General features: G+C 35.8%; 1 long non-coding RNA gene across 1 annotated transcript in view; it reads right to left on the bottom strand.

Moving 5' to 3' along the window:
* Positions 1-17,085: 17,085 nt before the first annotated feature.
* LOC104008083 (uncharacterized) overlaps positions 17,086-22,805 on the bottom strand; it is a 32,551-nt gene continuing 26,831 nt past the window's right edge. The window contains exon 3 of the long non-coding RNA XR_682513.2: positions 17,086-19,317. This is a non-coding gene — a long non-coding RNA (uncharacterized LOC104008083). The remainder of the gene's footprint in view (positions 19,318-22,805) is intronic.

Raw genomic sequence — 22,805 nt, 5'->3', positions numbered from 1 at the left:
AGCAAGAGCTGGAACTCTTTCCACAATCTCATGATTTAGTGGATGAATCCTAACAGAAGTCACATGGCTTTATTTCATGGCCAGAACCACCAGGCTATTACAGGAAAGCCAAAAAGACCAGACAGAGAAGAATGTTTCCTTAGAGTAAAGGCAAAATTTAGACATTTAAAATTTGTTTTCTAACAAATGAGATATTTTTAGCTTACACTGAGAAAATTAAGAAATTCATCGGACATGTCATTCTTACTCTCAAAACAAGGCCTACTTTGACTGTAATATATGTTTTCTAGAAGTAATAACATTAACTTTTAAATTCATTTTAAATGTTGATATGTAAATAAAGTAGAAACATGGATATGCTTTACCCAAACTATTAACATTGTCTTCATACTAGAAGCTCACTTTAAAAGGTAATGAAAACTTAATATAAAAACATAATCATCATAGTTTAAATACCTAAAACTAGTATGTTTGTGTAAAATTTCTGCTTATTAGTTTGTTTCGATAATAATCTTTTTTAACAACTAGGAAATTATACTTTCTACATTAGTTTCTGTAAATGTAGAAGTAAAAGACCTCCTTGTCTTAAAAGAATAGGTAGACTAATATAAAAATATCAAGATTAAAAGCTAAAAAAATTAACATAGCTGTACCTAGTGAGTTGGCTAATGTCAGCACAGTACATGCTGTTTGCAACATCGCTTCTCATGGAATATTTTACTGGTTATGGTTCATGTAAAATTATTGCTTAATTATAATTAAACATGATTCACCACAACGCAATCCATTTGTTCATCTCATTTGTTAATTCATTTTAGAAATAAATATTGAGCTGCAAAAATGTGCGTTGTGCTATTCTAGTATCCCTTATTGAATCCAAATATCTTAATTGGGCTGCTAATGTAAAAATGGTAATTTTTCAAATTTTTCATACTGTTACCATATATGTTTTTAAAAACCTAATTGCTATATAAATTTTGTGGCAATGTGCATTTAAATGTTTTTGTGATTACCCACATTAGGAAGGAGTTCAACCTATCTTAAAGAGGAACATTCAAATTGCTACGTTGGTGTCATGTGCACAGTTCCCATTTAATAAATATTTATCTTTCTTACTGCAAAATTAACATAAAGCCCAGAGGGTAAATGCTTTATAACGATATTTCATTCTGGAAATATATTATTGAAACAACTTAACCAACAACAGAAAAGACAAGAACAGCAAGAGTTCTAAACACTGATATAACTACTTCAGTAGTCGCCTTTTGGATTCCATTCAAAACCCATAACTTCAATTAAGTAGATGTATTAGTCCATTTTTGTGTGGCTATATAGAGATACCTCAGGCTGGGTAATTTATAAAGAAAAGAGGTTTATTTTGGCTCATGATTCTGCAGACTGTACAGGAAGCCTGATGCTGGCATCTGCTTCTGGGGAGGCTCAGGAAGCTTTTAATCATGGTGAAAGGTGTAGGGGGAGATGGCATATCACATGATGAGAGTGGCAGCAGGAGAGGGAGGAAGTGCCAGTCTCCTTTGAATAACTAGATCTCTGGTGAACTCAGAGAGAGAGAGAACTCACTCATTACCTCCAGGACAGCACCGAGACATTCATGAGGGATCTGACCCCATGACCTAAACACCTCCCACCAGGCCCCACACTGGGGATGGCATTTCAACGTGAGATTTGAAGGGGACAAACATAGAAGCCACGTAAGTAAAGAAATGTGTACTGAGAAATGGAGAATGCAAGAGAATAACTGGATTGAAACACAGTTTTTTTTCATTCTTTATAATGACATCCTGTTATTAGAGTTGAAATAAAATGTGAAAGTAACAAATTTCTCATGACATATGCAATGATCAAGCATGTGCTTGGGGTTGATATGCTTATGCATACATATACATATACAGTGAAATTTCTCTATCAGCGTGAATCAAAATCTAGGATAAAAAAGGTAGAACCTATTATATTTATATGTAAATAATGCCCTACAGGTGCCTTACCTAAATTATCTCATGTAAACCTTAAAAGAAAAAACCTATATGGTGATTTTTTAAATTCCTTTTAAGTAGAAAAAAATTGAGAATTGGTTATTTGGCATAAGATAAAATGGCTAAAAAATGATAATGTCACAGTTTAAACCCAAGTGAGATGGACTCTCAAGGAATATCCTGAGCTTTCTTGTCAATGAAACAGCACATGGCTTTGACCAGCGTGAAAACTTGTACTAATCCACTGCTGTTTAATTGGAAAATGATGACCTTTCCAGAGATGCCAATAGATGACAGATTGCTATCAGTTGGTGATTAATAAAATTCACTACAATAATATTATAAGACAATATTATAATAAAATAACAACCGATTTAGGCAAAAATCATCAAGGAATGTCAAAATGAGTGTGTGAAAGTTTAAACAGCAAGACTTGTATAGTCACAAAGTATCTCAGAACAGAATTCTCTTAAACACAGAGTAAAATAGTGACGTGGCAGTGGAGAAACCGAGTCCACTTCATTTAACATAATGATCAAAGTGATCCCTTCAGTAATGAAACTCATTGACAGCGTGTGCTTCCTAACATGGTCACTGAGAAAAACTTTGTGTCATTTCTGTGGTATTATTATCAAAAATATAAAACCCAAATCCAGTCATGAGAAAACAACAGACAAATCCCAAACTGAGGGATAATATACAGAATGTGTCTAATACTCTTCTAAAATATCAATACATTAAGTACTCACTTAATGAAACTGATAGGTTCCTGGAAACTAAGACTTAAAACAAAATGACTTAAAATCATTTTTGCTCATCAATATTAGGAAAACATGATGTTGCAGGAAGGAATTTTATTTGAGGATCTTCTGTACATCATTTTGCTTAAAGTTGCAATTTCCAAGAACCAAGTGAGGACTAACTGTATATTGTAAGTGAGGACTTACTGTATATTGAAATATAAAAAGAATCAGCAACTGTTCTGAATTAAGTGAGGCCAAAGAGATGTGGGAACTGAATAAAACCCATCAGCTTGGATTTACTTTGTCTATAAGTAACATTATAGGGAAAGTTGGTAAAATCTATCAGGTCTGTATATGAAGGAGGAGTATGACCTCAGTGTCGGTTTCCTGAGTTGGATTATTATACATCGATGTTGTAAGAAAATGCCTTCTTTTCAGATAGTATACAGTGAATTATTTAGGGAAGAAGAGGTGTCATATATACAACTTCCTCTTACACATTTCAGAAAAAGAAAATGTGTACATATGTGCAGAGAGAAGGGGGACTAGAGAAAGCAAATGTAGTAATGTGTTAACATTTGGGGATTCTGAGCGGAAAGTGTTAGGGAATTTTTTGTGCTATTCTTAAAACTTTTCTGAAAGTCTGAAATTATACAAAACTAAAAAAAAAGAGAGAAGCATATATTATATAGTCAGCCCTCTGTTTTCACCAGTTAATTTACAAATTCAACCAACCTTGGATCAAAAATAATCAGAAAAAAATTAAAATAATACAAATAGAAGGCAATACAGTGTAACGACTGTTTACATAGCATTTGCTTTCATTAGGTAGTATAAGTAATCTAGAAATGGTCTAAAGTACAAGGCAGGATGTGTATGTACGTTGTATGCAAATACTACACCTTTTGATATAAGGGACTTATCATCCTGGATTTGGTATCTGAGAGGGTTCTGAAACCAATCACCTGTGAATGCCATCAGATGACTCTAGTGTTTACAGTGCCATTTAATACAAAAAAAAGAATGCCTGCAATTTGATAAAACATCATTGTTTTTAAAAATCATGCAGGTGAAGTTCAAATAGAACATTTGACTTAAAAAAAAAGTGATCTTATGAACCTAATATACCAAAATGGTTGCAATCACGGATCATCATTTCTTAAAGCCTTGCTAGTTATTTCTCCTATATTTCTTTCTCTCCATGAAATTTTTGCGGGGGCAGAGGGAATAATTAAAAATAAATACTCATGAATATGCCATTAATAATATTAACAAATTGTATTGACTTTTTACTGCAAAATATACTAAATGTTTTATATGTACTGTCTCATTTAATTTTCAAATCTCCTAAGGATTGGCACTACAATTACCTTTATTTTATGAAAGAGAAACTGAGTCTTAGAGATGAAGAACTTTCAAGGACCAGCCACGTAGAAGACTGTGGCACAGGGAAAGAAAGCAGAAACTTCCATTCTACCACCCATGCTTGCTGCAGTAAGTGCTTTCAGTGAGAGAGATCTACCCTGATGCGATCTCAAATCAGATATACTTCCATTTTCTAAATGTTCAACTGCATCTTCTGATTCAGCTGTTTCATAAAATATTAGTATTACAGTTTTTTAAATTTCCACATGGAAATTTTATTTCAAAATATCACAATTCATTTAAAATTCAGAATTCTTTCTGAAGCTGAAAATGTTTCATTTAATTATAGCTTATTTTGAGTTATGAAGCCTGTATGGCTCCTATACATCCTTGTTCTAATTTTTTGGTGTTTTTTTTTTTTTTTCCTCACTTTGTCACCCAGGCTGGAGTGCGGTGGCGTGATCTCAGCTCACTATAACCTCCACTTCCTGGATTCAAGCAATTCTCCTGCCTCAGCCTCCCAAGTAGCTGGGATTACAAATGCCCACTGCTACGCCCGGCTAATTTTTGCATTTTTTTGTAGAGATGGGGTTTCACCATGTTGGCCAGACTGGTCTCCAACTCCTGACCTCAAGTGATCTGCCCCCCTTCGGCCTCCCGAAGTGCTGGAATTACAGGTGTGAGCCACGGTGCCTGGCCAGCTCTAGTTTTCTGAAAACTATTTTCAGGTTTCCATATCCTGGCCCTCCTCTCCATCAAAAAGCCTGAGGTCAATAAGAAATAATGCCAATACATTGCTGAGAGAAGTAATCACAGAGCTGATTAAAGTATATTCATTTATCCACGTTTTTCCAATTTTTAATCAACTTTTTGGCATATAATTTTAAGAAAAATAAAAGGCACCCATTTAAAAAATGTAGTTAATGAGGCCAGGGGCAGTGTCTCATGCTTGTAATCCCAGCACTTTGGGAGGTGGAGGCGCACAGATCACAAGGTCAGGAGATCGAGACCATCCTGACCAACATGGTGAAACCCCGTCTCTACTAAAAAAAACAAAAATTATCTGGGTGTGGTGGCGCACGCCTGTAGTCTCAGCTACTCGGGAGGCTGAGGCAGGAGAATCACTTGAACCAGGGAAGTGGAGGTTGCAGTGAGCGGAGATCACACCACTGCACTCCAGCCTGGTGACAGAGAGAGACTCTATCTCAAAAAAAAGAAAAAAAAAAGTAGTTAATGAGTATTGTTTCTTCTTAAATAGACTTTATTTGCTAGAGCAGTTTTAGGTTTATAGAATAGTTATACAGGAAGTAAAATTAATTTCCATATAATTCCGCCCACCCACATGCACCACAGTCTAGCTTGTATCAATTGTCTTCTGTAATGGACCATGCCTTTGTATCTAAAAAGTCATCACCAGATCCAAGGTCGCCTATATTTTCACCTCTGCTATCTTATCAAAGTTGTGTGATTATTTTTGTCTGTTTCACATTTAGTCCTGTGGCTCTTTTCAGTTATTTTATTTGAAAAGTTTAAAGTCTGTGTCTGGATTCATTTTATTGTTGTTCCAGCCACATTTATAGAAAAAACTCTTTTCTCCACTGAATTGCCTTCGGTCTTTTATGAAAGACTAGTTGAGTATATTTGTTTGAGTCTATTTCAGGGATCTCTATTATGTTCCATTGATCTATTTGCCCATTATTTTGTGAATATCACACTTTCTGGATCACTGCAGCTTTGTAGTAAGTTCTGGGTCATGTGGTTTCCATCCTCCAGGGTCGCTGCTCAGTACTGTGTGGGTTATGCTGGGTCCTTTGCCTTTCCATATGAACTTTAGAATCAATTTTTCTATGTTAAAAAATAATTTCCTGTGATTTTGATAGAGATTGTGGTGAATCAATACATCAAGTTGGGGAAAATCAACATCTTAATAATATTGAGACTTCCTATCCATATTGTGGAATATCTCTCCATTTATTTAGATCTTGGATTTCTCTTACTAGAGTTGTGTCATTTTCTCATATAAATCTTGTACATACTTGTTAGATTAATTCTTACATATTTAATTTTTGTCTGCTGATATAAATGTTATTGTCATGGAATTCAAATTTCCAATTTTTCAGAGCTAGTATATGGGAAAGCAATTGACTTTTATATATTATCCTGTATCCTGCAACAATCTTGTTATAATTCCTTTCATGCTCCAATAGTATTTTGATGGATTTAGGGTTATTTTCTTATAGACAATCATATCACATAATACCATCTCTGCATAAGAGTAGTTTAATTTCTTCTTTCTTTCTCTGTATAATTTTTATTTCCTTCTATTGCCTTACTACATTAGCCAAGACTACCAGTATGATGTTTAATTAGAGTGTTCAGAGGGGAAATTCCTGCCTTGGTCTCAATCTTAGGCAGATGGTATCGACTTTCTTACCATTAAGCATGATATGTAATGTAAGTTTTTTGGAGATGTTCATTTTATTGGAAAAGTTCCTCTCTATTCTTAGTTTGTTGAGCATTTTAATCATGAATAAGTGTTGGATTTTGTCAAATCTGTTCTTTCATCAATTGATGTGATAATATGATATTGCTTCTGTAGTCTGTGAAATGATGGATTATGCTAATTGATTTTCAAATGTGGAAATAGTCTGGCACACCTGGAATAAATCCCACTTCAGTGTGGAGTATAATTCTTTTTATATGTTATTAAATTGAGTTTTTGAACTTATTTGTGATGGTTTGCGCATCTATATTTATTAAAAATGTTGGTTTATCCTTTTAATTTTTTATGATGTTTTTCTCTGGTTTTTGTGTTCGATAATGTGGTTGTTATAGAACAAGTTAAGAACTATTCTCTCTCTGGAACAGATAGAAGTTCATTAAAAAATAAATAAAACTCTTCTCTGTTTCTATTTTCTGGAAGAGATTGTAGAGAATTAGAAAATTTCTTCCATAAAAAAATATTTGGTAGAATTCACCATATGGCTGGTACTTTCTGTTTTGGAAGGTTATTAATTATTGATATAATTTCATTATTCAATATTTTCCCATTCAGATTGTCTATTTCTCTTTGTGTGTTTCTGTGGCTTGTGTTTCCAGCTGAAATTTGTCCATTTCAGCTAAGTTGTCAAATTTTTCGACATAGTTTTCATAAAATTGTTTATTATCATTTTAATGTCTTTGGGATCAGTGGTGATGGTCCCTTTTACATGTCAGATATTAGCTCTTTTTGCCTTCTCTCTCCCTCTTTTTTTTGTTTTTGTTTTTGTTTTTTTTTTTTTTTTTGGCTAGCCTCACTAAAGGTAAAGAAGCTACAAGGAGTGAATTTTATTATCCTACCAAAGAACCAGCTTCTAGTTTTGTTGATTTTCTCTATTAATTTTCTTTATAAAATTTTATTACTTTTGGCCCTAAATTTTATTGTTTATTTTTCCTCTCTTGCTTTGTATTTAATTGCCTCTCCTATTTCTATTTTTCTAAGAAAAGTTTAGATTATTGTTTTTTGGATCTTTATCTTTTTTTCCTCACATCTGCATTCTACACTATAATTTCTCTCTAAGGACTACTTTTGCTATTTACTGTATTTTCATTTAATTCAGAATATTTTAGCTTTCTCTTGGGAATCTTTCTTTGATCCATGTGTTACTTAGAAGTATGTTTTTTTAATCTCTAGGTATTTTGGAATTTTCTAGCTATCTTTCTGTTATTCATGTCTAGTTCAATTTCATTGTAGTTTGAAAGCATTCTTTGTATGAATTACATTCTTTTAACTTTTTAAGGCCTGTTTTATAGCCCAGAAACTGGACTACGTTGGTGAGTGTTGCATGGGATCTTAAGAAGAATGTGTATTCTGCTGTTGTTGAATGAAGCAGTCTATAGATGTCAATTATATCCGGTTAATATTTGGTGCTGTTGAGTTAAGCTATGTCCTTACTGATTTTCTGGCTCTTAAATCTGTTTCTGACTGTGGAAGTTGCAGTCTTCTACTATGACAGTAGATTCATCTATTTATCTTTGCATTGCTGTCAGTTTTTGCCTCACGCATTTTTAAGTTTTCTTGTTTAAACAAATGCACATTAAGAATTGTTGTGTCTTTTTGGAGAGTTGAACCCTTTATTGTTAAATAGTGTTCCTTTTTATCCCTGGTAATTTTGTTTGCTGTGAAATCTGCTTTGTCTAAACATTGATTCATTTTTTTAAAATTAGTTCACAAACACGTTTATTGAAATAGTTCTAACCTCTGCACAGAGACCCTTGCCAAAGCTCCTGGACAGGACAATTGATTCCACCAGGTAGGGCGGCAGGAACTAAAACAAAAAGGAGCTGGATATAAGGTATTTGGAGTGACAAATAGGTAGACTGGTAAAATCAGAAGTTATGATTACATGTCTTCAATTGCATACCTTAAGCAGAAACCTTTTACGGTACTATTATAGACACTTAAGTGCCTCTCTGTCCCCATACCTGTAAAGGGATAAAATAAAGGAATCACCTCCAAACTTTGGGCATATTCCTGTAAGAAAGAAAAGGAGTATGAGAAAAAGTGTAACTGACGCTATTATATATCCTCCATATCATGATTCATTTTATTTTTCCACAAAAAAAGTCAAGTAAAAATAATGTTTCTCAAATTGTTTTGGTCATTGATATTATGTGTGTATTATGTATGAAAAAAAATTTTTAAAAATTGGAAGCCACTTTAGAACCAATAAAGTAACCTGGGAACCATTGTCAGAACTGGTTTTATTTTTTAATTGAAAAGGATACAAATCTAAATTTGCATACCTTTCAAATTTACATTTGCCATTGGCATATTATTTATAAAAATTTGGAAACTTCTGAATTATTCCTAATGAATAAATAATTGATTTCGTAAAATATATACTTTACGTAAGTAAAATTAGTCTAAATTGGTTGTGTGAATAGTTCCTTTCTAAAGAAAATGCTGATCATTTTTAGTTTACTAATGTTAAGGGTAAATATTTGAAACTGAAGGAAAACATTGTCAAATTATCAGATGTAAATAAATATTTAAAAGAAAAATTTGCTTTGAATTTACATTTCATGATTAAAGTGAAATGTTGAAAAATAATTAAAATGTTCATAAAACAATACATTTTATGGGCAAAATAAATCATACTCTTCCACCACCCTGTCACTATTTACTAAAAAATAGACCAATTTATCTTTAAGATACTTAAGCTCATTTCTTGAAGGATACTAGGAGGAGACTTTTGTTCAACTCTCTGCAGGAAGCTTCTGGTGATGAGGGGGTCCTCTTCTAGTACAGTGCAGGAGAGAGAAGTAGACAGAATGGAATTCCTTGACGTTAATATAATATAAAAGACCCAAAAGGTCATCTAGTAGCCAGATGCTTTATATAAACTTGAAATAGGGGGTTACTATATGCCTGTTTTTCAATCCTGGACCACTTTATTTACCTATGCAAACATGACTTTAATTAGAAAGATTTTGACCCGATTCATGTAAAGCTCACCTCAGAAACACCTGGAATTTAGAAAGACAAGATCCTACAAATTGCCATGTGCAGAATCATTATTTGTATTACCAAGGAATTTGTGCACTTCATTTTTATGAGACGATTTAATTATGTTCAGCTATAGAAAAGCTTAGAAGAAGCTCTTTATTAAAAACAAGATTAATACATGAACTAAAATGTTCATTCTAAAAATTCAAAGCACAAAACTTTTAAATTGATGTAATAAGGCTGACATCCAAAGAAAAAAATAACATTATACATATTAAAAGGATAATAAAAATTGCATGATGAGATGAATCTATTCATAAAATTGTAGTGCTCTCTTACAGTGGCCTCTTTAGGGAGTAAAATATTGTCATTGTAAAAGTCTCTGTACCCTGCACCATAGCTCTGAAATTCCACCAGCAAAAATACATATGTTTGGCTTTGGTAGAATTTGGTAAAAATTTATCTATTATGAAAATGTTCCAAAATATACAAACATGCAAAGGACAGCACAATGTAGCTGAATGCTTAGCTTCAAGAATTACCAATATTCTGTCAATCTGTTCTTCCCAAACCCTGGTCATGATATCATATCTTTGATAAACGCTTCAGGAGTTAGAGAGGATTTTTGTCTTCCTATACAATTTCCAGTCTTTCAGAATTACTTAAAAACATTAAAATATTTTAACAGGAATTGATAACATATTAGCCAGTTAATATCACTACAAAAATCAAAGTGATAAAATAATCACATTCCAACCAATACATGTTGGAGGGTTATTAGGTTGCAGTTGGTATTAGATTGGTAATAGCCCCTGATACAAATCTTACTAACGTCACTGCTTTGTCTGGTCTGAACCAGACTCTGGATGAGACGTAAGGACCAAAGTAGAGAATATTCATGCTTGCTGGCCTAGTTAAGCTTTTGTTCATCCATTTGACGTCTCTAAGATGAATGAGTGTGTATTCCCTGTTCCCTTAGAACTCTGAAAATAAAGAGTTCTTTTTCTGCAGTTGGAATCACTGGATAAACAGACAACAATTTTTCTATTGATTAAGGAAGGTAATCCTAGAAACTAACAAACTGGATTTAAATCTGACTGGCACATGTCAAGTGAAGTAGGGTATCAGAACTAACTTCTCTAGTTTCTCTAAGCCCGTATACATATGCAAAAGGGATTTGAGCATTGGATACATGTTTTTAATGTTCAGGGTGTGGAATTTAGGCTCTGGAATGACCCAGGACATACATGATCTTAGCCTAAAATAAGGTGGAGAAGCCAGTAGGAAGAGTCAGAACACTCAGGACTTCAAGATGGATTAGATGGAGAGGGAGGCAAAGTAAGAATCAACAATAAAGCCCAAGTTTGTGATTTCACAAACTGTGTGGGTGGTGATGCCGCTGAGATACAGAAGTCAGAGGAGTGCAGTCAAAAGATGGGTGAAGGTGGTGTAGGATAAGCAGATATGAGGTACTTATAAGTCTCGTTTTCCCATAGCATCATGGGTGTGGCTCTGAAGACAGTGATTGGAAAAGGCATACCTGGGAAATTTGGGGATAGTTGTGGGTGTTTATGGAGCAGGATGCATGTCATATCATAAGGTGGAAGAAAATGAGGCTGAAAAATATAAATCAGCACACAACAGCTTACAAAGCACTGGGTCAGAATGGTGTCATTGTTGAGACTCTATATGCACCCTACTGTTCTAAGTTCTCCTTTGAACCTTATTTTCCAGATTTTCTTGTCACCATCATTGGCTGCATCCTTCCAATGAGTGATATTCAAATGACATTTAGCAGGCAGAAGGAAAAGCCACATTTTCTGTTGTGTTTTTGAATGCTGACCCGGGGTTGGCCTCCAGGTGCAGTGTTGAGGAAACCATATACTGGTACACGGCAGCTGAAGTTATGCATTTTTGCTTCTTTGCAATTTCTGCATTTCCAGGTTGGTTTTGTTTTGTTTTTGCTTTTAGTTGAATAGTACTGTGATTAAACTTGCGTTGCAATAAATAAGACTTTATTGCTGACCGTAAATGATGAAAGATTTAGACGAAAGACATTAATTGCTCAGATACAGTTTATTTAGATGTTGGTGAATGTTTTAATTGAGTCTTTCATCATATCTTTTTTGATAGCATGGGAAATCTGTGGATTGAGTGAAAATCTTGGCATTTGACTTGATAGCATATCAATACTTATGTGAATGAAAGTCTCTTGTGATACAATACACATCTTTTCTTCGGAACTATCTGGTTGTCAAGAAGTATAACAAAAAGAACTAGATGATGTCCATAAAATCTGTGACAACAATAATGTAGAGCAAGAATGCTTTTAAGTCAATATGACAGCATAAAAAATGAAGCTCAAAAGATGTTAGACTTAAATTTGGGGCAGAAACCAACAAACTAAATATAACACATATATGATTTTCCCCTCCCAAACATCTATTTCTTTCCAAAGAAAAGTTATTTTAACTTTATCTTGTTGCATATTCTTTTCAACTATAATGTGATTTATCAGTAAATGCTCAGTCAGTCTTGAAAATATTTTCTCAATGGTCTGTAAGAGAAATGTTCACTAATTTAACAGTATTCTTATCACAATATTGCTTGTCTGAAGGTGCTGGGACGTGGTTTGAAAGCTTCTCTCTACCTAACACACTTCTTTTGTTTCCTCAGGCGAGAGACAATGCTGATGCTACAGCACTGGAGCTTAGAATTCACACTTCATTGATAATATGTATAACTTTTTGAAATATCTTCTAAGTAAACACTTTTTAAAATATTGGGGTAGAAAACTATATGCAGCTAGGCATGGTGGCTCACACCTGCAACCTAAACACTTTGAGAGGCCAAGGTGGGAGGATTGCTTGAGACTAGGAGTTCAAGACCAGCTTGGGGCAACATGGTGAGACCTCGTCTCTACAGAAAAAAAAAAAAAAAAAAAAAAAAAAAGAATAATTAGCCAGAAATGGTGAACATAACTGTAGATCCAACTATTTGTGTGGCTGAGATGGGAGGACCAACTGAGCCTGGGGAGGTCAAGAATACAGTCAGCTATGATCCTGCTGCTGCACTCCAGCCTGGGTAACAGAAAGAGACCCTTTAAAAAAAAAGGAAGAAAGAAAGAAAGAGAGAGAGAGACAAAGAAAGAGAGAAAGAGAGAAAGAAAGAAAGAAAAAGAAAAAAGAAAGAGACAGAGGGAGGGAGGGAAGGAAGGAGGGAAGGGAAGAGAGAAAGAGAAAACTATATGCAAGATTATGTTTTTGAAAACAAGCTATGTAAAAGCGTGATAAATTATCAATATGAATAAGAGTAAGAAAAAGAAGAAATTGAAAAGACCCTCTGGAAAAAAAAGTTATGCTCTTATTCAAGATAATGATTATGAAGAAATGTTCAAATACTTATGCTATGATAAGGATGGTGTTTTTAAAAGTGGATAATATTTTTTATAGTTTTTTAAGACTATATACTACACTAGTATAGTCTTAAAAAACTATAAAAAATATTATCCACTTTTAAAAACACCATCCTTTTCATAGCATAAGGTGCTGGGAAAACTGGCTAGCCATATGTAGAAAGCTGAAACTGGATCCCTTCCTTACACCTTACACAAAAATTAATTCAAGATGGATTAAAGACTTAAATGTTAGACCTAAAACCATAAAAACCCTAGAAGAAAACCTAGGCAATGCCATTCAGGACATAGGCATGGGCAAGGACTTCATGTCTAAAACACCAAAAGCATGGCAACAAAAGCCAAAATTGACAAATGGGATCTAATTAAACTAAAGAGCTTCTGCACAGCAAAAGAAACTACCATCAGAGTGAACAGGCAACCTATAGAATGGGAGAAAATTTTTGCAACCTACTCATCTGACAAAGGGCTAACATCCAGAATCTACAATGAACTCAAACAAATTTACAAGAAAAAAACAAACAATCCCATCAAAAAGTGGGTGGAGGAGATGAACAGACACTTCTCAAAAGAAGACATTTACACAGCCAAAAAACGCATGAAAAAATGCTCATCATCACTGGCCATCAGAGAAACGCAAATCAAAACGACAATGAGATACCATCTCACACCAGTTAGAATGGCGATCATTAAAAAGTCAGGAAACAACAGGTGCTAGAGAGGATGTGGAGAAATAGGAACACTTTTACACTGTTGGTGGGACTGTAAACTAGTTCAACCATTGTGGAAGTCAGTGTGGCGGTTCCTCAGGGATCTAGAACTAGAAATACCATTTGACCCAGCCATCCCATTACTGGATATATACCCAAAGGATTATAAATCATGCTGCTATAAGGACACATGCACACGTATGTTTATTGTGGCACTATTCACAATAACAAAGACTTGGAACCAACCCAAATGTCCAACATTGATAGACTGGATTAAGAAAATGTGGCACATATACACCATGGAATACTATTCAGCCATAAAAAATCATGAGTTCATGTCCTTTGTAGGGACATGTATGAAGCTGGAAACCATCATTCTCAGCAAACTATCACAAGGACAAAAAACCAAACACCACATGTTCTCACTCATAGGTGGGAATTGAACAATGAGAACACATGGACACAAGAAGGGGAACATCACACACCGGGGACGGTTGTGGGGTGGGGGGAGGGGGGAGGGATAGCATTAGGAGATATACCTAATGCTAAATGACGAGTTAATGGGTGCAGCACACCAACATGGCACATGTATACATGTGTAACTAACCTGCACATTGTGCACATGTACCCTAAAACTTAAAAAAAAAAAAAGACTATACTAGTGCAGTATATATACTATATGTATGTGTGGGAGAGGGTGTATATATATATACATATATACTTAAAATCTGTAAATTTTCCCAATGAATTATAATATCTCTTGAGAGCAAGTTTTAGGTTTTGTTCCTTTTCTAAGCCACACTTCCATGCTGCTTTGCACAAAGAAGGCATTCTACAGATGCTTTACAAATAAATCATGTCATTGAAACTGTAAATTAATATAAATGTTTTGCTTGAAAAGCTACTATCCTCCTAAGTGACCACCCAGCATGTACTATATTTAAATTATCAGCAAGTTTTCATTTTAGGCTAGTCTTTTCAGAAGTAAAATAAATAAATCAATAAAGGAGAAAATGTGACAAACCTATGGTAGCATACTATAAGTAGTGACCCTCTGCACCATGCGGAACTGACCTGAAGAGGAGGGGCATGATTAGTGTGTACACTGCCACAAGCTGAGCTACAAATTCATCTCGAGTGCATGTTGGAAAATGCGTTTCTTAGATGTGATGTAAATTGCATGAGTCTTGTAGTATTCTGACAATGCAAAAACCTGTGACATCTTAAAGAATTAAGCAATATATTCACAGAATGAAAACACATAAATGCAGCTGCCTATGTGAGAAAGATATATTACAGAATATTCCTGTGAATAGATGAGATAGTAGATGGATGTCTTTTATATATATATATATATATATATGTGTATATATATATATATGTGTATATATATATATATGTGCATATATATACCTAAGCCAACATAAATGAAAACCTTTCTGCAGGAACATATGTATCTATTTATGTCTTCATAAGTGTCCAGACAGACTTCACATCCCACTCTCTCAGGACACACAATTGGAATTACACAAACAGCATAAGAACCAAATAAGTAAAACCAGCGTTCTCAGAGCTGACTATCATTAATCACTAATGACGTCGGGTCAGTGAATACCTGGCTTCAACAATAAAACAGATCATGCATTCTACAAGCAGACAATGAATTTTCTAAAGAAAAATAACTTCCCTTAAGGATACAGAGACTCCATAAAGACAAAATGAAGCTGATGATAAGTAACCTGGCCAAAAGATCTGGATGACGACATCAGTGGTCATTTCACTACCCTTGAAACTGATATTTTCTAAAATACATATTTTTTAAATAACAGAGAATCAGTAAAAATTGATAAATGTATAAAATACAGGCTACTTAGCTGATACTTTCTTTGGTACATCTCCTTGGGTCTGAAGACATAGTTTAGCAGTTAACCCTTCAGGAACCATGCTGAGAAAATATCTCTTATGATGAATATCTTGATTTGTTTTACAACTAAAAAGGTAATTTATAGCATGAAGTCTTATTGGGCTGTTAAGACACATGGAATAAATACTAAACTAACATACATGATGAGTTACATTTTGTCAAGGAGCTGGAGTTGCTGAAAATTATGCAGGCTCCAATTGGGATAACTCAGTCAGCATTTTTACCCTCACGGTAGAATGGAACATCAGTGTTCGCCATCAAAAGAGTAAGCCTAAATTATGATGGTGTGGCTCGCTATATATGATCTTGGCTTTCTCATTTTACTTTTAATAGAATTCATTTCTTTCTTATGTTTAAAATAAGGAGACAGAATTTGCATGGTTCAAAAAATATACAACCTGCCATATGTTATCATCTTATGCAATAAAGGAAACCTTGTATGTGCCTTCTATTGTAAATTTTCTATAAAATAGGGCTACTGGCCAACATAAAGTAATATTTGGGTAATTAAAAGTACACATAAAACAAATAATGAGACAAACAGCACATAACAGATGCTAATAAGCCAATTATTCTCTTTTGAATGCAAAGGTAAAAATCACACAGACTACAGCAGATGTGCCTGTTGGGGAAGGTAGAATAAGGATGCTAAGACTTAGAAAGAAACATAAGAAAACATTTTCAAGGGCTGGAACTGGGGCATTGCTCATTTGCACTCAGACTAAAAGACAGTTCTAACGAAGCAACCTGAGTGGGCTGCTTCAAGGAGTCAGCTTTCCTCAGTGTCTTCGCCTCTTCTGACTGGCCCGTTCCAGGGTGGAGTGGCCAGCTCCCTCTTGGTGGCACTCAGACCTGAAGGTGTCAGGTATGCAGGGTTTCAATCCAAACATACACAGCCTCCTAGTTTCTCCACCATGATTTTTAACTCCTGTCTAGCCAGAGCCATTCTACTATTGGGTCTTCTGTGTTTCACACTGACTATCCCATTGGGAGTGGCGGATTGGTTTTACCAGCCTGCTTCCTCAGTGGACTGGGATCTCATAGCTGACCCTCTGTAGATGCTGGTCAGAAGAGTCACCATTGGCTTAAGCCCAAATTCCTGGTCTAATTAAATAGGGACAGATTCACAAGCTTTTTTAGTTCCCGCAGTGGCTTTACTATTGCAGCAATATTTCCACAGTGCTCCAAAATAACTATATGACTGCTTACATTTATTAAGTCACTAAGCCCAAAAAAAATTTAAGTATTTCTATCCTAACCACTTAGGGCATCCTTGAAAAAATAATACACATAACATAGGTTGAAAGAAAACTAATATTCAGTTTTATTGTTAAGTAGTTATAATGATTCAATAATGGGAGATGTTCACCTGTGGGCATTGCATGACTTCTTGATCCTTATTTCTTGATGCACATTGATTTTGTTATACATAGTTTTATCACAGCAACCACCAAAACCCCCTCTTTGCAAAGATGTGAAGTCACCAAAGGGAAAATTCAACAAATTTTGTTGAATTTATTCTGAGGTTTACATACAGAATCCCAAATGCGGACCGGGAGTGTAACTGTATTAGTCAGGGTTCTCTGGAGGCACAGAACTAATAGGATAGATGTATATATGAGGAAGAGTTCATTAAGGAGTTCTGACTCACACGATCACAGGGTGAAGTCTTACAATAGGCTGTCTGCAAGCAAAGAAGCAAGAAAGCCGGTCCAAGTCCCAAAACCTCAAAAGTAGGGAAGCCGACAGTGCAGCCTTCAGTGTGTGGTCAAATGTCCAAGAGTCCCAAAGGTGAAGAACTTGGAGTTTAATACTCAAGGGCAGGAAGCAACCAGCATGGGAGAAAGATGGAGGCCGGAAGAATCAACTGGTCTAGTCCTTCATGTTCTTCTGCCTGCTTTTATTGTAGCAGCCCTAGCAGCTGATTAGATGGTGCCCACCCAGACTGAGGGTGGGTCTGCCTCTCCCAGTTCACCGACTCAAATGTTAATCTCCTTCAGTAACACCCTCACAGACACATCCAGGAACAATACTTTGCATCCTTCAATCAAGTTGACATTCAATATTAACCATCAAAATAACCTTACATTTAGATAGATCCTACCAAAGCAAACTAAAAAAGAAAAAAGAAAAACAAACACACCAACAAAAAACAGTTTCTTGAGTGTGTCCTGTCAAGGGTTTTTGTCAAGGGTACAAAAATCCCTGATGTTTGTACCATCATTGGGAGCAGAGGTTGTGTACTGAGGAGGAGGGGGTGTGTTGGAGAAAGAGTCACAACCTTCTTCTGCTGTGTATTTCCACCAATTGCTGCCCTACGTACCCTTCCAGATGAGACATCTTGTGGGGGGAGGATGCTGTGACCAGCAAGCCAACCCGATAGTGCCCCCATAGACTGGGCCATTTATTTCCCACTCAGGCAATGACATTGTTGAGCCAACAGAGTGGTCCAACTAATGCCAGGATGATCTGAATCACGCTCAAAGCTCTATGGTGATTTCCTTGATATATGGTCTAAATTTAATTCCATGTAATACATCTCATAAAATCTGTGTTTAAAAATACCCTGCCATTTTATCATCCTGCTATCAAGCTTGCTGCAAGTGAGCCTCTACATTTTTTAATAAGGAAGCATAGTGCTGGCAGTAATACCACAGCGAGAGTCCAGAACACTATGCCAGTGTGCTGGAATTTCTCAGAGGTGCAATTTTAGGCAAACAAATGTGTTTGCAGAACCTGAGGGGAAAAAAACAACCACAGGAAAATGAAAGAGTAAAATTCTTAATACAAGAATGATTATAAGTTGGAAGCATTGAAGGATGCATACCTATGATTGTTAGCTGTTATTTTCATTGTAGATCAAAATAAACATTAAAAATAAAAGGATGAGAACTATGTGGGTATTAGAGAAGCATATTGGATTGATCTGCTGTTCCTGAGTTGGGGGCATAAATAGGGCAGGTAGCAGTTATTCACTAAGTCCCCATTGTCGGGGAGCAATTGCTGCAGAGGTTGTGGGTCAGAGCTCTGTCGTCACATGCGATCTGTCTATTGTCCTGTCTCTGTATTGTCTCTCAGCAGTGATTAACTCTCAAGAAGATCTCAGGGGTTGTAGCTCAAATTAAAGTATCATAAAGATGTACGATAAGAAAGCAGGAGAAATGAAGAGCCTAATTTCACTTTTGAGTGCCTATTCAGTTACAAGAACTACTCATGGCACTTATTTTTATGTATTGAAACTGAAAAAGAAAAGATATAGATTATTGATCCTAAACTGAGGTGGAGGTGTAGACTCGGCACATTTAATAGTTTGTCCAGGAACATAGATAGTAAATGGCAAAGCAAGGGTTTCACAAGTGTTGGTTTTATCTGGAGAAGCGTGGGGCCTTTAAGTTACTTTTAGTGCTATCATAAGACTAGAGTATAATTCTCTCATGAGAATATTAGCATCAAGGTATTAACATACTTTATGAGTAATAAATCACCCAACTCAGGCTTTCTTCAACAACAAAAGGGATTTTCACTACAAAGTGATGTCCACGAAGGGTTGGATGAGTCCAGCTGTACACGGAGTTCATCCATGGAGATGCTCTGACCCTCAGGGTCTCCCTGGGCTGATGGCTCTTCCTCGTGGCTCCAACAGCACCCGTGACCTTCGGGGGCTGCAGGCTTGCTCATCTATGGAGAAGAAGGAGATGGAGACAATATTTAATGACTAGAAGTTTTATTTTACTTTTTTTGGTAATAATAACTTTTATTATTATTTTGCTTCAGTATGTCTTGACTCACTACCAGTTCCTTCTTCATCTATGAAAAATAATATTACTCATTCCTCCAAAAAATGCATTAAAGTACTAGGGTATTACACATAAACTGAATACATTCAGGTCAGCTTTAATCAGAATTACAAAATCAGCAACATAAGAAATAAAATGCAAGATGGTGCAAATTTTAACATTTGTCAAAAAACATAGTCCTCATTGTTTATATAATGTGTTGGCTTGAACACTTTTTCTCTGCAGAGATTATGATCCCTGCTTTTGTTTCCATTTGCATTTGCTTGTAGGTACATCCTTCTTCCTTTTTCTTTGCTGATGCAATTTTCCCCATAGTTGGTATATTCCTTGAGTCATGTTAATAAGAGGAAGTTTATACACTCACATATATGTCACCATTTGACTAAGAGCCCCTTATGTTTGTTTGTGACAAATTACCATCAGTTAGTATACGGGCAATTTATGGTGGTGATGAGAACAAACCTGGGAAGGATATGGTTTGAGGTTTATAAAGTAAGCTTAGCTAATGTTGGTTGTGACTAATAAATCAACATCTAATGCTCCACTATCAAATACTAATTAATTATCTTTCCTCCCTCATATTAATTTCGTGTCATTCCAAGTCTTCAGGGGAAAGTGTTTGCAGCTTGAAGCAAGAACACTCTTATGCCTTGCCAGAGCATTTTATTAATTGCACTAAGTGCAGTGGCTTTGGACACCCGAATTTAAAAAAGAAAAATGATTTTGGAAGACAATTCTCCCCTATGGCAAGTATGATATTTTAGGATCTCAATAAATCCTTTTGAACCTAATGGAAGTAATTTTCTCATATCTTTTTTGGTACTCAGGTACTCTGGTAATCCAATTACTAAGACCCTTATATTCCAACACTCATATTAAACGCAACTTCAAAATACAAAATAAAATAAATTCAACAAATTTGTTCAGAGACCTAGTCATTATATGATATTTCACTCCGTTGGCAAAGGCTATATTTGCACCTAATTGATATTCACAGAGGGCTAAAATACCCATTTACCTATTTAAAATTCTGGTAGCCAGCTGAATCTTGTATGTACAATTATAAATATATGTTTTGCATATTTTAGTTTGTTCTGAGTTTAGTGATTTAAAAGATCCTCTATAAATCAGATGACAGAATCCCTTTAATGGGGATGAGGGGGGAGGGTCTCACTCTGTCACCCAGGCTGGAATGCAGTAGTGCAATCAGGGCTCACTGCAGCCTCGACCTCCCAGGATCAGCTGATCCTCCCACCTCAGTCTGCTGAGTACCTGGGACTATAGGCACGCACCATCACACCCAGCTAATTTTCTTTTTGTACTTTTTGTAGAAAAGGGATTTTTCCATGTTGCCCTGGCTAGTCTCGATCTCCTGGGCTCAAGTGGTCCACCCACCTGGCCTCCCAAAGTGCTAGGATTGCAGGTGTGAGCCACTGTACCCAGGCCTGATGGAATCTTTTTTAAACAATATGGTATGGTGAGGAATTAAATAGAAAGTCACATTACTGTACAGCTTTGATGGCTGATAAATGCTAGGTGAAACTGCACTTTGTGGATTCATCATTGTTTGTGCCAGGCAGAAAATGTGGACACAGATACACTCCTCCTGCTTTCTTCTGTGTATGTTATAGAAGATGACAGTAAGTGGTAGAATGGATGGAAGACCCTAGTGTGGTAAGTCTTGCTTAAATGCCCGTGTGTGTCTACAATAATACAGGCCCTCTGACTCCTGGACTCAACACTAGGAGTTGAGGAGGGATTACCTCCATGGAGAGGCACAGCTTGCTCCAATATGTTGAGTCAGAAACAGAGCAGCCCTGGGTTGTTGTCTTACCAAACACTAGCTTTCCGACGTGTCAATTTTTCAAACCTCATTGGGTTTTTTCAAAGAGTTCAGAATTTTAGGGGTGTGTGAAAGTCCTTTGACATCACAATGTGATGAAAGCACTCTTTACTTTAGTCTCTGTCAAGATGTGGAATGAACCAGGGAGTTCCCAGGGTCTGCTCTTCTACTGGGGAGTGGAAGAGAGATATCCTGTCCAAGGCTGATTCAGCCACCAGCTAGATTCAGGAGCCCTGACTCCTGATGGAATGGTGAACCAGGGTGGAAACCAGGACATGAAATAAGGCTGCAGAAACTACGTGCTGAAAGGAATATAGTTGTGTGGGGAATCTACTATGTCAACATCACCAGTGTAGCATTTACTGCATGGTAAGAATTAAAGCACCTTTCAAATCTCTTAAAAGTTTGGGCAGGGAAAAACACACCTACTCAGAAAATTGGGCTCAGTGTGTGTAAATCTTAGAGAATAATCCACAGTTACAAAAGCTACTGGCAAGTGTCACCATGCCTCTTAAAAGACAAGCTGCGAAGGTCACTACAGGCATTCACGTTGCTAGGAACTGTTCACTTTAAAACTAGATGCTCAGATAAATCAATTTTGTTAGAAACCTTCACAAAGGCTGGGAAAAACATAAAGCCCAGATCAATCTTTCCTTTAGGTTGTATTTTAGAATGCTGACATAAAACTATGTGAAAATGTTTCCCCTTTTCCCCTTTTTAGCATGTGTTTTATTAGTGAAGTAGAACTTAAGAGTTCCCCAGACATTATACAGAACTATATATATTGGGTACATGTGTCAGTACCTCTAAATACCCATAGGAATTTTTACTTAGCAACATTTTCATGTTCCTCTCAAATTCCTACAATTATACACATCAAAACAATTCTTGTTTCTTAAGGGAATTCTCTCTAAATCTAAATGTATTAAGAAAATGTTAGTATTTCCAGCAACTGTGGGTTATATTAAAAATAGGGACTCCAGGGGGAAATTTTGAGCTCAAAAGGTCTCTATCTCATGGCTTTATACTACATTTAGGAAGCAGTATATAAAATACATTGTAAAAATTTCTAGCACATTTTTTGGATCTTTTTATAGCACTTAGCACTACATGCCAGTAATAAATATGTTTACGTCCCTATCATTTCCTCTACAAGGGTATAGGGGCTTAAAGTTAGTGTTTTTGATTCATTTTCTTTCTATCCCTTCTGAAGCAGCTTTTCAAACAGTTTGTTCCTTGATGTTAACAAGTTAAGAGGAATAAAGAGCCGCGGTTCATGTAAGCACGGGAAAACTGAGCTAACAAAAATTTAAAGTTTTTTTAAAATTGGTGTCCTCTGACACTTCAAAAGTTGGATAAATTCTGAAGTAAACCCTAAACTTACTTGATTATCTGTTACTGTTTTACCATTGCCACAGTAAAAATAGAGACTACTTCCTTCATCCCACAAAGACTACTCTGTGCTCTCTACAATCATGCTCTTCTCCTTTCCCAAGCCTAGAGTCCTTCCTTGCTCTGTCCTCTGT

Source organism: Pan troglodytes, chromosome 8 (genome assembly GCF_028858775.2).
Source record: "Pan troglodytes isolate AG18354 chromosome 8, NHGRI_mPanTro3-v2.0_pri, whole genome shotgun sequence".
In the NCBI taxonomy this organism is placed as follows: domain Eukaryota; kingdom Metazoa; phylum Chordata; class Mammalia; order Primates; family Hominidae; genus Pan; species Pan troglodytes.
Note: the sequence above shows the minus strand (reverse complement) of the source record. Positions and strands in the feature narration are given on the sequence as shown.